The 14,189-nt window shown below is 39.5% G+C and overlaps 1 protein-coding gene across 3 annotated transcripts in view; it reads left to right on the plus strand.

The window, feature by feature from the left end:
• Positions 1–69: 69 nt before the first annotated feature.
• The window catches only part of PPM1B (protein phosphatase, Mg2+/Mn2+ dependent 1B), a 61,240-nt gene continuing 47,120 nt past the window's right edge, over positions 70–14,189 (plus strand). For 2 of the 3 annotated variants that reach the window (XM_018085101.2, XM_018085103.2), the window contains exon 1: positions 70–290. The gene's annotated coding sequence lies outside the window, so the exon portion shown is untranslated. The remainder of the gene's footprint in view (positions 291–14,189) is intronic. The other variant, XM_018085106.2, reaches the window with a different exon arrangement.

The raw sequence follows: 14,189 nt of genomic DNA on the forward strand, positions 1-14,189 counted from the left end.
GAGGGTGCGGGCGGCGGGCATGGCCCCGGTGTCGAGGGGAGAACCTACCGTGAGGCCTGGGTGCTTCTGACGGCATGAAGTCATGGGCAGATGGACAGTGGCTGGGAGCCTTTGGGGAAAAGGAGTTGAAGGCAGTTCTTTCTCGTAGTTTGGAGCTTGCTGGCTCTGCGAACCCTGTGGATATACTTGTGCTGTAATCTACAACAGTGCTTTCTTCGAAAGGAGGGAGTCGTTTTGGTGGGCTGGAGGCAGCTGGAAAAATCGGTACCCGTCTTGTTTTATGTGCTGCGGTAGGTTGAGGGATGTGTTTATACCGTGGGGGTACATGTGATGGGTGGAACGACATGTATTTGGGAGTAGTGGTACATGAAGGCCTATAAATTTAGGAGCGATAGGTAAACAGGCTTATGTGTGTTGTGAGAAGTAAGGTGGTAAGTTGGCTGGCTTCTAAAGGCTGTGGAGGAGGGAGTCTTTGGGTGGTAGGTAAGGCTGTGTACAGCTTACAGGCACAGTGGTAACAGGTTGCTACAAGGTTCTGGACTTGTTTTGTTTGGTGGCCGGTGTGGTTAGACTTAATGTGCGAGACCTTCGTGTGTAATATGAGCTGGTATGTGGACAGCAGGGCATGCGTGTTCCTACTGCTGTGCATTGGTTTGTCTGCTGCTCACATTGGGAGCTGAGGGAGATGCCTGGCTGTCACCAGCACAGTGAGCTTTGTGTCCTGTGTGTGGAGATGGGATAGGGCAGCAACCAGTGTGGTCTGTGTCCTGGGAACGTAAGAGGGGCTGTGAGTTGGTGTCTCACCTGTGATGAAATGGAAAGGCTGGGTATTTGTGGTTTGGTCCATGGAATACAAATGGGAAGATGTGTAGCAAATGCCACATGTTGAGGTCATGATAGTGTTGTTCAGTGAAAAGTTTGTGCATGTCCTGGTGAGCTGTAGAACTGTAGGTGTATATATATTTGTGACAGATGCCAGGCAGTCTAAAATTCTGTCTGTGAGGGCATCGATGCAGTCTTCTAGTGGGTTCCAAGAATTATTGTGAGTTATAAGAAAGTGAGGGGGCTTGATTGGGTATTTGGGTACATTTGAAAAAGGGGGGAAGGATGAATTTGTGTGCATTATGCATATATAAGGTGAAAATTATGTTAGGCTATGTATACATATGTGTATCAGGGGAATGGTATTTGTGCAAAAGGGAAACTGGAGTTTTCGTATTGCTGAGTTAGTTAGTCTGTGTATAGAGAGAGGGTGCAGGCGTTTTTGGCTGAGGCTATGAAAAGTTGAAATGGTGTGGGGGAGGGATGATGGACTGGGTCCAGGGTCTCAGGTGGGTCCTGAGCAGGTTGGAGGCTATGGGGATTCTTTGCTGCTCATACTATGGAGAGAAGTATTTTACAGTTGTGACATCTAGTGAAAGTAAAAAAAAATGAATAAATATAAGGCAATTTGTCACCATTATGAATATTATCAAATTAAAGGAGGCTACAGAACAGTCAAGGGGTTTCTGGTAAAGTGTACCTTTTTTTTTTTTGTTTGTTTATTTTGTTCTGTTTGTTTCACTGGGTAAATTTTCCATTAACTTTAAGGGTAAGCTTTTGCTGAAACTAGCACTCATAATGGTGTTGACAGGTCAGCAGCTAACTAAAAGCACTTAATATGGTGCAGACAAGCCCCCACGTATGTGTGGGCTCAGGGGCTCCAATGTGTCTGTTATATGTATTTATTACATGCGTTTTCTAGACCTTAACACTCAACTGAGTGCGTGTCTGTAGAAGGTGTGGAGTCTTTTGTGCTGGACACGTGCTTGTGTTTGAGAGAGGGTTAGTGCATAAACATTTGGGAGTTGGAGATTTGTGAAGAGACAATCCATTTAGAATAGAAAGCTGCTTGGCACAGGTGCAAATGAGGAATAATTGCGTGTGTGTATCCCACGTTCTGCAAGTTGGAGACAGTACGTATTATTTGTTTACGTAGCCACTCATCTCTTGTTCTGCACAGATATTTAGAGGAGGCTGTTACACAGAAGAGTGATCTAATTACGGCACATAACATCAGATGAGGGAAGTGTAATTAATGTAGTATGGAGAGGGCTGCATAGAGGGTGCAGAGAACCCATTTTTCTTTTACTGTGATAGCCATGAGGTGATCAGTTAGTGAGGCAGGGACCTAGAGAAAGAGAAGAGTAGTCTTGTAATTATCCTGGACAATCCAGTTCTCTTCTTGTCTCTGCTGTGCGTTTGTCATTGCTCACTTATACTTTTCCAATGATGATCAACTAATGTGTGCTTCTGACTTACTAAACTTGAGACTCTGTCCCAAGAAATATAAACTTATCACAACTGAAATTACGGCTTGTGAAATCTGTGTGTTTGAGGTGCTCAGTGTCAAGAACTACTGCTCTCGGGGGGGCTGATGGAGAGTAGGGAGTATTTCTTACATGAATGTGTTGCCTTCATATTACAAAAGGGAAAGGCACTAAAAATCCTAGTACCACTGGATTTTTAGCACCACTCTTAGTAGTGGATTTAAAAACTTATGTTTGTGAAGTATTTGTATTACTCTGTGGAGCAGGGTTTATTTAGACTGCAGCAAGGGATGAGGTAGAATGGTGTTCAGCCATACCTGCAGCATACCTGGATGAATGTATGTTCATACCTTGAACAGCGTTCAAGGGGGCAGGGATGGGGTTTTCTTGTCAGTGTGGTTTCTATTGTTTTGTTTGGTTTTTACTTGACAAAAATCACTAAAAATGAAAATTGATCATTTGGTAGTGTCTTGGATCATCACTCCAGTAGGAATGCTTAAATCTGCCACGAAGGCCTACTGCTATAGCTCAGGAAGTGGTAAATGGCTTCTTTTCCAGTCAGCACTGGAAGATAACTAGCTAACTGTTGGGTTTTGCCAGTCTCTTCCAAGTGAACGGGAAAGCCTTGGTGAAAGAATCCAATCTTTAGACTCCATGTGTGGATTGTGGAGAGTGATGATTGTAATAGGCCATGCCTATCTTTGTGCCCATAGTTGTTTTTTTCTCTAGTATTGGTTCATTCTACCCACCACTTAATTGAATCAAATATGCTCTAGTTTGTTTGGCTTTTGTTTTTTTAGGTTCTTGACACCTTGTCCAAAAAGTTTTCTGATCTCTCTGAATTCAGTGCTGCACTAGTGTTTCGCTTCACTTCTCTGTGAAAATGAAGGCACATCCTTCAGATCTTGAACCTTTTAGAAATCCAAGTAGTTTGATCTGAATATTGTTTTTATCAGTAAATTGAAGGAGAGCAATGTTGATTTCTTTAGAAAACTGTTGAAGTAAAAATTTTTTCTGTCTTGGGTCCTTCCCTATTTATTACTTTTTTCATTCTTGCTTCAGTTGTGGTCTTCAAGATCTGTGCTTGATGGTCTGCAAGATCTGGCTTATAACTGTACAGGGTGTGAATGGTCACTTCTTCCTTCTCACTGACTGTTAGCAGTATGAATGCAGGATGAATGTTTTATGAAACTTCAAGAGGGGTCTGGTTTAGCCCTGGTCTCCAGCATATCTGGGAGGCATATAATCAGGGAATTTAATGTCAAAATCTGCACCAGGTATTGCAGCTTATTAATAAGAAAAAAAAAATAAAAAAGCCACCCAAATAAAATTATATCTGACTATAGAAGCCCAGAAAAGAGAAATTGAAAGATGTGTCCCTGAAGTAAGAATAAGGATGCCGAGTTTCCAAAAAGATAATCAAAACTGTTTTTCTTTAACAGACAACTTTGCAAACTCACTAGCTATTTGGATGATGTCTTTGAGCTTTGGGCAGATATCTAATATGGGAAACTTTGGTCAAACTGCTTAAAATTTGCTAATCCTGTGTAGATTCATGTTTGTATTATGGACTAAAGTCAAATAAAAATCTGAAGTATCAATGAATGTCACTCCAAAAAAAAACTGGTCTGAAAATCTTCACATGAGATGGTAGGAAATTCAGTGAGCTGGCGTAGCTCATCTCCAGTTTCCTGAGATGAGCAGTTCAGTGCATCTCAGTTTCTTGAGACATTATTGGCATCTTGAAACATAAGGGTTGCCAATGAGTGTCAGTTAAATTAGTCTTCTGTTTCTTAGAAAATCCTATTTTGGGAGAGAAGGCACAAAGATGTTTTAATGTAGAAAATGATAGAAGAGAAAACTACATATCTCAGCAGAAAACAGCCCTTCTTACAGTTTTGAAGGAAATTACTCAGGCTCAGGGATTATTGTTCTGCTAGGAAAAATGTCATCCACAACTCCTTTTCTCATGAACCATTATTTCCTCATTAATATTACTATTATGCCACTACTATCCCATGCCGTAAGTTCTCTTCGTCTCTGGTGGGAAAGAACTTTTTCATTGAGTTATCTTTCAAATAAATAGTACAAGTAGGTGCTTAAGTCTATTTTCACAAGAGTTAACAGGAAACAGGTCAGAAAAACATCACGTTTCAGACTAGGCTACTGGAAAGCTTAAGATGGCCCTTCAGTGTGTATGGTAATGACAAGTCAATAACCACAAACTTCCAGTTAAATCACAAAGGAAAGCATCATTTGTTCTTGGCAGTTTTCATGGGATTAGTGTGTTAACAGAAAATGTCGTCGTCAATAATCCTACTTTTGCGTCTACACCCCAGTGTAGGAAGTTGACCTTTACTGCATGTAGAGCAAACATGGCTCTGCATTGTTAGCATGTGAATTAATTGTTTTTATCGAGGAGGTAATGAAGTAAGATGATGACTTTTTGAGCAGAGAAGGTAACACCTTTTTGTAATTTGTTAATGCAATACTGCTTTGGTCTGTTCTCACCAGCTTGTTTGTCCTGATAAAGCCAGGTATTATGTGTTCAAAACTCATGATCTTGTATTTAAAATTTGGTATACAAAAAGAAAAATTGGTGATGGGAGAGAAAATCTCAATGATGAAACTGTTGGTAAAGAACTGATGTTTTGATTCAAGTGAAACAATGAATATGATGTTGGTCAGCTTATTCAAAAAGGAAAAAAAGCTCTTTTCTGGCAGCTTTGTTGGTTAAGCTGATGTGTAAGTAAAAAAAGCATTATTGAGCACATGCTGCTCTTCCTTTCCTGTCCCCACCTGCAGTGAAGCCAATGATGTGAATTATTGGGTTGCATTTTTAGTGTTATTTAAAAAGTTTTATAAACCAGTAAGTATAGGTGATGCATGAAGTGTGTAGATCTTGGGATTTGGGTTTTTTTTTTTAAACTATATTCAGAGAAATTTTCTAGAAGTATCCCATTAGCTTTTGAAACTCCTAACCTGTAAAGGGGTGGAAGCAAAAGTGGGTGAGTGGTGATACACTGCTGCTATTGTTATTTTAGGGAGAGGAATGCTCAAATTTGCAGTGCAGCCCTCCTTTTTAGGGCTTTTTAGATGTGTGTTGGCAGTTTAAGTCTGTGGGTTTAGTCACTGCTGCTTGAAGCTGTCATAAATGAATGGACAATATCTGCTGCACTGATTATATTTACATTAGCAAGCAGTATGCTGCAGTTGAAGAAAGTTGTAGAGGGAAGCTCTAACTTAGGCAGAATCAGTGTCCATAGTGTGTGTACTTTGTAGCTCTTTATTGTAGTCTGGTTCTGTGGACTGTGTATGCTCCAAACATTGGTGGGTATTAGGTGCTTTCCCGGATTTTTGGTTTAGGTTAATCTTGGAGATGTCCAGATACTGTGTTCAGGAACTTCTATGAGATGTGAACCAAAGTACAGAAAGTGGGGTGACAGATTTGCTTCAAAAGCACGATACTGATTCAAACTGAAGTGGCAGCATAGATGTCCCAACTGGGTCTCTAGATCTTAGAGCATTGCAGAGGGTGTTGAGCTGTGCAGGGGAGTGGGTTCTGCCTTCTGCTGCCTCCTAAGTGCTGTTGTCAGGACTGCAGAAATTGTCTTGCTGCTCTCTGACTAAGGATTGCTTGTTTATCTTGACTGGTAACTGAATGTCTGTTCCCAAATTATTGTCCCTAGTTTTGAAATTTTGTGTGAAAATGACTGGTGTTAAAACTACTGTAAATTGTGGAAAGTAGTTTTTTCGTGGTTTTACTTTAGTTAATCAAGAATATAACTAGCTGTGTGAGCAGCAGGTTACAAGGCCTGACTTCCTGTGACTTGGTGTCTTGCGGTTGGATTTTTCTGGGTATGCTGTATCGTGAGCTCTGAAAGTATTTCCATGTGTGTGGGGCATTATCTGTCCTGCTGTCCTGTATGGGAAGTTGGTTTTAGTAACAGCTTGAGCTTCTACTGCACTTGTCCTCAAGGGGCACTAGTTTGGATGTCTCTCCTTGACCTGACTGTTTATTTCCACAAAACTCACAGGACCTGATTATTTGCAAAATATTTACTCTAGTGTTAACTTCTGAGTTCTGGCCAGTTTCAGTGAAACTGTGGGGAAACACAACACATATAGCTTGGCTTGCTGCTGTTTTATTTTCCACTATCTCTTGTTTCACTGTTGTGGTTTCTGTTGTTATGTTTGTTCGGGTTTTTTTTTATAATTAACACTATTCAAAATGTCTTTCAGAACAGTTAAAAGTGTATCCCCCCCAACGTTTCAGGTAACATATCTAGAAATAGGAAATGATGTTCCTTACAGCAGCTTCTTAAGGGATGCTAAAAATCTCTTCTTCGCAGGATAGATAAAATTCTTGAGAGTATCCAGCATGCTTATTAAACCATGTCCAAATAAATATAGACAGGTGTGAAGTTGCCTTTGTATATTGCAGATGTATGGAAAGTACCACATATAGTAGTTTGGGACCATGATTCTAGGAGAGAAGTGAATGAGGGTTTTGAAAATGTATGTGCTGAAGTCTCTGGAGTACTGCTAGGCTGGATTTTGAGGGTGGTGGATTAGCAACTGGAGGGGGCGGGGACTTGTGTTTGTGATTACCCTTGTGACCTTGAAAAACTGCTGAAACTAATGTGCTTTGAAACTTTTCAGATGAGAAGTACTGTACCGAAACTGTGGTACTGCAGGCTGTTTTGAGCGTTCTGTCTTCAGTGTATAAAGCTAAAGAAATTGTTCCTTTTGCTTCTGTTTGAAGTGTGCCTATACTCAAAGCATTGACTTCAGAGAGCTTCTCTAAAGGTATGAAAGGTGAATCTAGCACAGATATTATCAGGGTTTTTTTCTGTGTCCTGTCTGCTCCTGCTCTCTGTTTCCCTAGTATAGTAATAAAATATGTGTCTGTACTGTTTGTTCTAGTTCCTGACAGGAAAATCTTATCCTGGTCAAAAAGTACTCTACCAGCTTGTGCATAAGACCTCACTTCAGATGTGGTACTAGTTGCAGCCACTTGTTTCTAGTGTTTGAGGTTAAGTTTGGTTCTCTGTGGGACATTTGATAAAAATTGTTTATAGTTGACTTTTCAGGAAAAGGCTACTTATTTTTAGTGTGCATCGTCAGAAGAAACATGAAGTTCTTTTCTTACTTCAGCTGTTGTAAAACTTGAATCCAGACCTGACAGAGGTAGTCCACTGACTCCCCCAGGTAGTGTTCAGTCCCTCATCTTAAAAGGTAAAGCAGCTCCATCTAGCTCCATAGAGTCCCAGTGCACAGGACAGTCTGTTAAGACTCATGGATGTCTCACTTTGGGTGTTGTCATCAGGAACTGAAGTGATGCCCCTAAGGAGGTTATTAACAGTGTCTAATTACAGGTAGGATTTATACCCAGTCAGTGTTATTCAGTAATTGTAGGACTACTGCCTATAGATGTATCAAATCGACTCCTCAGATGGGGTGTTTATCCATTTACTAGCTTGTCATGTTTTCTGTGCCTTTATTACTTTTCCAGGAGACATATTACAGCAAGAGATTTTTTTGTTTCACTTTTCCTTTTCTCTGAGATGATGTCTTTCCTGCTCTTTTCATTGCTGATTGCTTAGATTGGTGGATGGAATCATGCAAAGTCTGGGTTGTATCTGATTGTGTTACTCTGAGGAGTACTTTATCTAAGCTAGTAGAAGGTTGTGCGTAAGACTTCAAATAATAGAGGTTTTATACATAAACAAGATGAGAACACTGTTGTGAAAACAATAGTTAGAACTGGGGGAAGAGGGGAGTGTGAAACCTGTTCTATAAATGCTCCATAAGTGCACCACAATTCAAACTGCTGTTCAAAAGATAACCTCAAGTTCATAAGCATTCAGTCGTTTAAAAAATGCATTGATAATAGCAATTGTTTGTTTTCTCTGAGGGTTTCCAACCAGGCCTCTTTTAGATTCTGTGCATCTCTTGCAATGTAAAGAAATTGGAAGCAGTTTAATGTGTCTGTCTCTTACAAGTAATTTGTGGGATCAAGGAAAAGACAAGCATACCACTTTGTGGATGGTTACATTAGAAAGAGATGTTTCTTAGTGTTTGCTGGAGTCAGTAGCTATTCAGTGTCCTCTGCAGGCAGGCCTTGAGAGCTCATTTGTGTTTTCATAAGTGGTAAAAACTATAGTTTAACTTTTTCCTGTGTTTTAAAATGGAAATAATAATTAAGTTTGTATGTGATGTGGAAGGAAAGGATTGTTAGGACTCTGCCATAATGATGCTGATGTTTTGTATCCTGCTTTTATATCACAGTAAACAATAAATTTATTTTACTTCTGGTTTCCGTTTGGTTTGTCTTATGCTGAACCATGTCTATGCTTCTATGTTTTCTTATGGTATTTGAACATGAAAGTGATGGAGGTTAAGAGCTGTTGAAGATTAGTATCTGGCTTGTAATATTACATACAGTAGGATGACTTCTCACTTTCTTAACTAAAATGCACCAAAAAAAATTCTGTGCTAGAGAAGAAATTCTCTAAAATGTTTAATGAACTCAAAATAGCAGCTGTTGTTAACCAAAACAGCTTATTTTGTGGTTTTGACTATTGTTGCAGTTTTATTTTAATCTAAAGAAAAAAAGGAATGCTGTTGACTTAGCATATCTGACTTCTGGAGGGAAGAGGATAAGGTTACAAACAGTCAAAACAATTTCTGATTTTTTTAACATGAAGTGAAAATGGTACCTTACTTCTGGAGTTGGAGGTGAAGAAATAAAATTCCAACATAGTTCAGGATTCTTGAAATTAGCTTGTGTACTGCTGTTGCCAGTGTCAGGAAACAGAATTTAACATGGTCAGAAAAATGTCACTGTGGAAGGTACTCTGCAACTGTATTTTATTAATTCATATTTGGAAAAAAATTTCCTTGAAAAATACCATATATTCTCAGTTGTATTTAATGACCATACTATTTTCAGTCTGAAATTTTACGTATTTCTTAATCTGTACAGAACAAATATAGGGCTCTCATCTAGGAAAAGTACTAGTCAGCTACTACTGGAAGTGATTTGTTTTCACTGTTTTGTTTTGTTCAGGCTTAGCAGATTCAGATGTGTTTTGTATAAATAAAAACTTGGAGTAGCAATGCTATAACTGAAGTAACTGAAGTAACTAATTTTTTGGAAAGGTTTCTCCAGGTTCATCCAGACTTGAAACCTGGTTATGTTGTTGGTTGCACAAGGAATATGAAGCTAATGTGGAAAACTCCATTTTGTCTCTTCCTTCATAGATCTTGTTTGTTTGTTTATTGAAGCACTGATTAAAACAGAAGCTGGTGCATACAAAGTAGGCATGACAGCTTAGATCTGTTGTGAATTGTCAGATTTGTGCTTGAAACCTTTCTGAAGTAAAGTAATGGTCCTAGAACACTGGACTGCAATGTTCATCATCCTTTTCTGCTGTTTCTCTTCTTTTTAGTAGTCATCTTAAGCTACCATTAGGGCAAAAAGAAGTGGTGAACTTCTGTGAGCAAACTTGCTTCTGTACAGTTCATTTTGTTCTGATTTCAGAACACTTCCCAGTTAGTGTTTATCCTGTCCTTTCCTTGGGTCAAAGTCTGCTACTTTTACTCCAAGAGAGAAACTAAAATAAGGCAGGAGAGGACATGAAAGGTAGTGTTCTTAGTAAGGAAGAAAACTACAATGCTTTCTAAAGAACTTATGTGATAAATTCATTAACTTCAGCTAATACTTGAGTAGGTAGAGCACACTATTCATCAAGGGATATTCTTTCTTATTCTCCTCATGGGGTTCTGTTTTCTGTTCATTTGTCTGTTCGTCATGTGAAAGATTTTTATCAGCAGATATGCAGCCTTTTATTACCAAGTGCTGCTGCCTGCCACTGCCTCCTGGAACTGTTTGCCTTTCAGAGGTATCTTGACTCTTTGATACCAGCATGGGTAAAACACAAGTGTGAGTTGACCACTGACATTGCTGGGTGAGATGGGGAGGAGCTTCTTGGTATTAGTCTTCATTTTCTGTCCTTTTTGTTTATGCGTGGTTTCTTTGAGCTCTTTCTCATGTTGTATCTTGATAAGGGCTGGGTGGAATGAGAGAAGATTTAGTCTATAGTGCTTTTTCCTGAACTGTGCATGTTGCTGGGTTTTTTTGTCCCAAATTGTGTCAGAAAGTCCTGCAGATAGTGGAAAACTTAGTGCATCTGTTCGTATTTTGGATGTAAGGTGTTATGGAATTAGTAGACTTCCGTGACTGTTGCTGAGAAAGCAAAGATTCTTCTAAGGTCTTTGGATGACTGAAAGTATGTACTGGGACTAAACTTCCATTTAGAAAGCAAAGTTAGAGCTGATGTGATTCAGAATGATTTTTAAATTAAAAGGGGGAAAAGCAATAAGACTTAATTGGTTCAACCAGCAAAGGTAGTGCCTTCAAAATCTTGGAGAAAGGACAGTTCAAGTAATTCAGTTGAAGATGAGTTTTTAATTCCGAATTTCTTCTGTGTTGGTTTCTAGTCATTAACTCTTATGTTACCTCGGTGAGAGTGCTGGGGACTAGACATATCTGATACTAGTTCTTTGCAGCTGTTTAAAAAGAATGGATATAGCATCTTCTTGGAAGCTGACTCATTGCACATAATATGGCTTTGGTTTTGTCTCTCATTATGAGAAGTTTGTTCTCTCTACGCAAACAGATTTCTGCTACATGCTGCCTAGTTGGTGAGCATCTGGTATCCCTCTGTTTAGTTAAAGGTCCTTAGAATAGTTTGGTTTCTTACCACTTTTCAATGTTGATACAGTACAGAAAAGAGAGTTTTTGTTAGGCCTCTGCATGCACTCAGGCATTTGCTTCTGGAACTCACTCATAATCCTGATTTTTCATTGAGGAAGAGGTTTTCGTATGATTACCTGAGTATGTTAGTGCTGCTGTATTTCTGCAATTTTCTGCTTCTAACCATGTGCAGGATCCTCTTCCTTGTCATGCTGCTACTCAACTGTGTCTCATTTTGTGGTGAAAGTTAGGTCATGTGCATATGTTGGGTATATATTGCTGAGATTAATTTTCTTTTAGTTTAGCTTCTTGAATCACCTTGCTATATGAGGATATGAGATGATGCAAAAGTTGGAGTGAAAATACATGGGGCAGGAGGTGGGCTTACAGCAGTTACCAGTTTAGCTTATCATAACTTATTCTAAGATTGCACCTTGAGATGTTTCAAAGGATGTTCTTGTGCAGTTGTTAACGTGGGTTCTGGGGTACCTGGTGACCTGTCTTGTAAATGGAAGTACTATATTTACTTGAAATGTTACTGAAGAGAAGACCATAGAGAAGTCATATAACTGTGACAATGATCCTAAAGAAAATCCTAAAGCAATCCTAAAGAAAAAAGGGCGTGCAACTAAATGTTGACATTAAAACATCTATTATAACTAAATTGAAAAGGTCCATCCCCTCATTTGGATTTTCCCCAAATGCATAGCCTGCTACAGATGTTTATATGACTCCCTTCACAGTAGTCATTCCGGTTTAATTAAACACCAGCGGTTGCTGACAAGAATATCTGTAGGCACGAGAATACAACAGAAACCAAAACTTTGCATAGTGAAGGTCATGGTAAGGAGTTTGCCAGAAAGCTCCTGAGCAAGTCAAGCTGTTTTTCTGTGCTTTTTGTCACATTTGCAAATTTGGTTAAGGGATAAGAGGACTGCCTAAGCTCATCCACTGTGGTGGTGTTCACTGCTTAATGTGCAGCTACAGTATCTTATCCACTGCCTGTTTCAAGCATAAGTTTTGATGAACTGCAAAGGGACCGAACTATTTTGGGTGAAACATGAGTAATGTCATCACTAGCAAAGAATAGAGTTTGCAGTTGTTTGTCAGGCACTGACTGATTCTGTGTCCAGGAGTTCCTGTATTTTTTCAGTTTCAGAGGTCTCAGTAAAATGCATTTTCTTGCAATACAGCTGGGGAGAAATTCAGACTAGTGGAAAAGGTGGAAGCAATATGAATTCCAGAAATTCTTTATAATGTCCATAATGAAACATGTTTGAGTTTTCTTGGTCATCTGCTGTTATTTTTCACTTCTTTCTTTTCCCTTTCTTAGCCACTTGTTTCTGTAATAAGTTTTAGGTAGAGTTACAAAGACCAAGTTTTCCCTTTTATAACCTCTGCTATTACTGTGTAGTTGCCAGATACCTTGAAAATTATCCAGAAACTCAATTGCTTTATTGCTGCGTTTCACGTGTTGAGACCTGCTTTTTTTTTAATGCACAAAGTTCTTGTATTTAGGCTTCAGAACATTTGAATTCTGCAAATTGTTGAAGCATAGAGCTGGTTCCTGTTCACTGTTTAAGGCATCCTTGCTATATTATATAATAAAGAAAACCTTCTGTTTCACTTGATAAAGGCATTAAATACTGCTCTATTTGGATAGCCCTATCGGTAAGTAGTTTATATCAACCTGTAGCACAACATTTTTGAGCCCCTGAAAAAGGCGGCTGGAACAGTCTGCCTGGCTTTACTAAGGGTCGGTCATGCTTGACCAACCTGACTGCCTTCTGTCAGATGACTAGGTCTTCCACTGAGGGTAGAGCAGTTTGGATGTTTTGTTTTTTTTACTTTGACCTTAACAAGACTTTTTAGTGTCCCACAACATACTCCTATTTACAGTCTGAATGGGAGGATGACTAGACAAGTGAAAACTGGTTTTAGAGGGTGGCCCATGGTTCATACTCTGCCTGGACAGCAGTTAAACTAGAGCTTCTCAAGGGTCTACTGTGACCTACTCTTACTTACTTTTTTTTATTTAATGTCTTTATTGGTGGCCCAGAGAGGGAGATGGAGCGCACCTTCATCAGTTTGTGGTAGACACAGAAGTGGGTGGCTCAAGGGCAGGGTGGCCATCCTGAAGTACTCAGGCTGGAGGAAGGGGCCTGTCAGAGTCTTAAAATGTTCATCAAGGACTCATACCAAGGCCTTCTTCCAGGACTGGTAACGGTGCTGCAGAATGGTTGGGTTGTAGCTTTACTGAGAAGGACTTTGGTTCTGGTGAACAGCAGGTTAAATACAAGTCAGCAGTTCACCCTGCTAGTCATGAAAACAGCTTTATTGCCTTTTAGTTGGCATTTGTTTCACATGGTCCCAGAGTACATCTGCAGTACTGTCTGCAGTGTTGCTCCTGTGCTCCCTACCCTCAAGAAGAACAACACTGATAAACTTCAAGCAAATTCACCAATATGATCAGGGATCTGTTGTATGTGACCTGTGAGGGGATGCTGAGAGCCTTTTGTGACTGTTTACCCTGAAGAAGAGATGCTTAGGAAGGATGTAGTAGCAACCATCCTGGTATAGGCAAGGATGGATACCAGGAAGATGAAGCCAGTCTCTTTACTGAAGTACACAGTGGGAAAACAAGAGACAGTAACCATAAATTGAAATTCAGGGATATATGTTGAAAAGTTTTTACTGTAAAGAGGATTAAGAGATTTTAAGTGATAACCTGTAAGCCTCTGTAGAGGTTTTCAAGACCTGAGTAGATAAAGCCCTAAGCACCTGGGACTGCAGTCAGTGTTGACTGAGCTTTGAGGAGGAAATGGATGACTTGTTGGGTCCGCTCTGCTCTGAATCGTTCTGTGAAGAATCACCCATGGGTGGGACTTAGTAGCAAAGCTAACCAATACTGTTTTATTTGGAAACTTCATTCCTTGTGTGAATGGTGTTTATTTCTAGTGCTCCTAAGTAAAATAGCCTTACCATAATCACTTACTTGTGTTGACTATTTTTGATATTAAGCATTAGTTACTTGGAATCCATCTACTGAGTAAGCATGGAATAAGCAAGGTACATTCATTGAATAAACTCATTTAATCTAAGAAAGAAAGGAAAAGTAC

Source organism: Manacus vitellinus, unplaced genomic scaffold, assembly GCF_001715985.3.
Source record: "Manacus vitellinus isolate BGI_N305 unplaced genomic scaffold, ASM171598v3 scaffold_8_pilon, whole genome shotgun sequence".
NCBI classification, from domain to species: domain Eukaryota; kingdom Metazoa; phylum Chordata; class Aves; order Passeriformes; family Pipridae; genus Manacus; species Manacus vitellinus.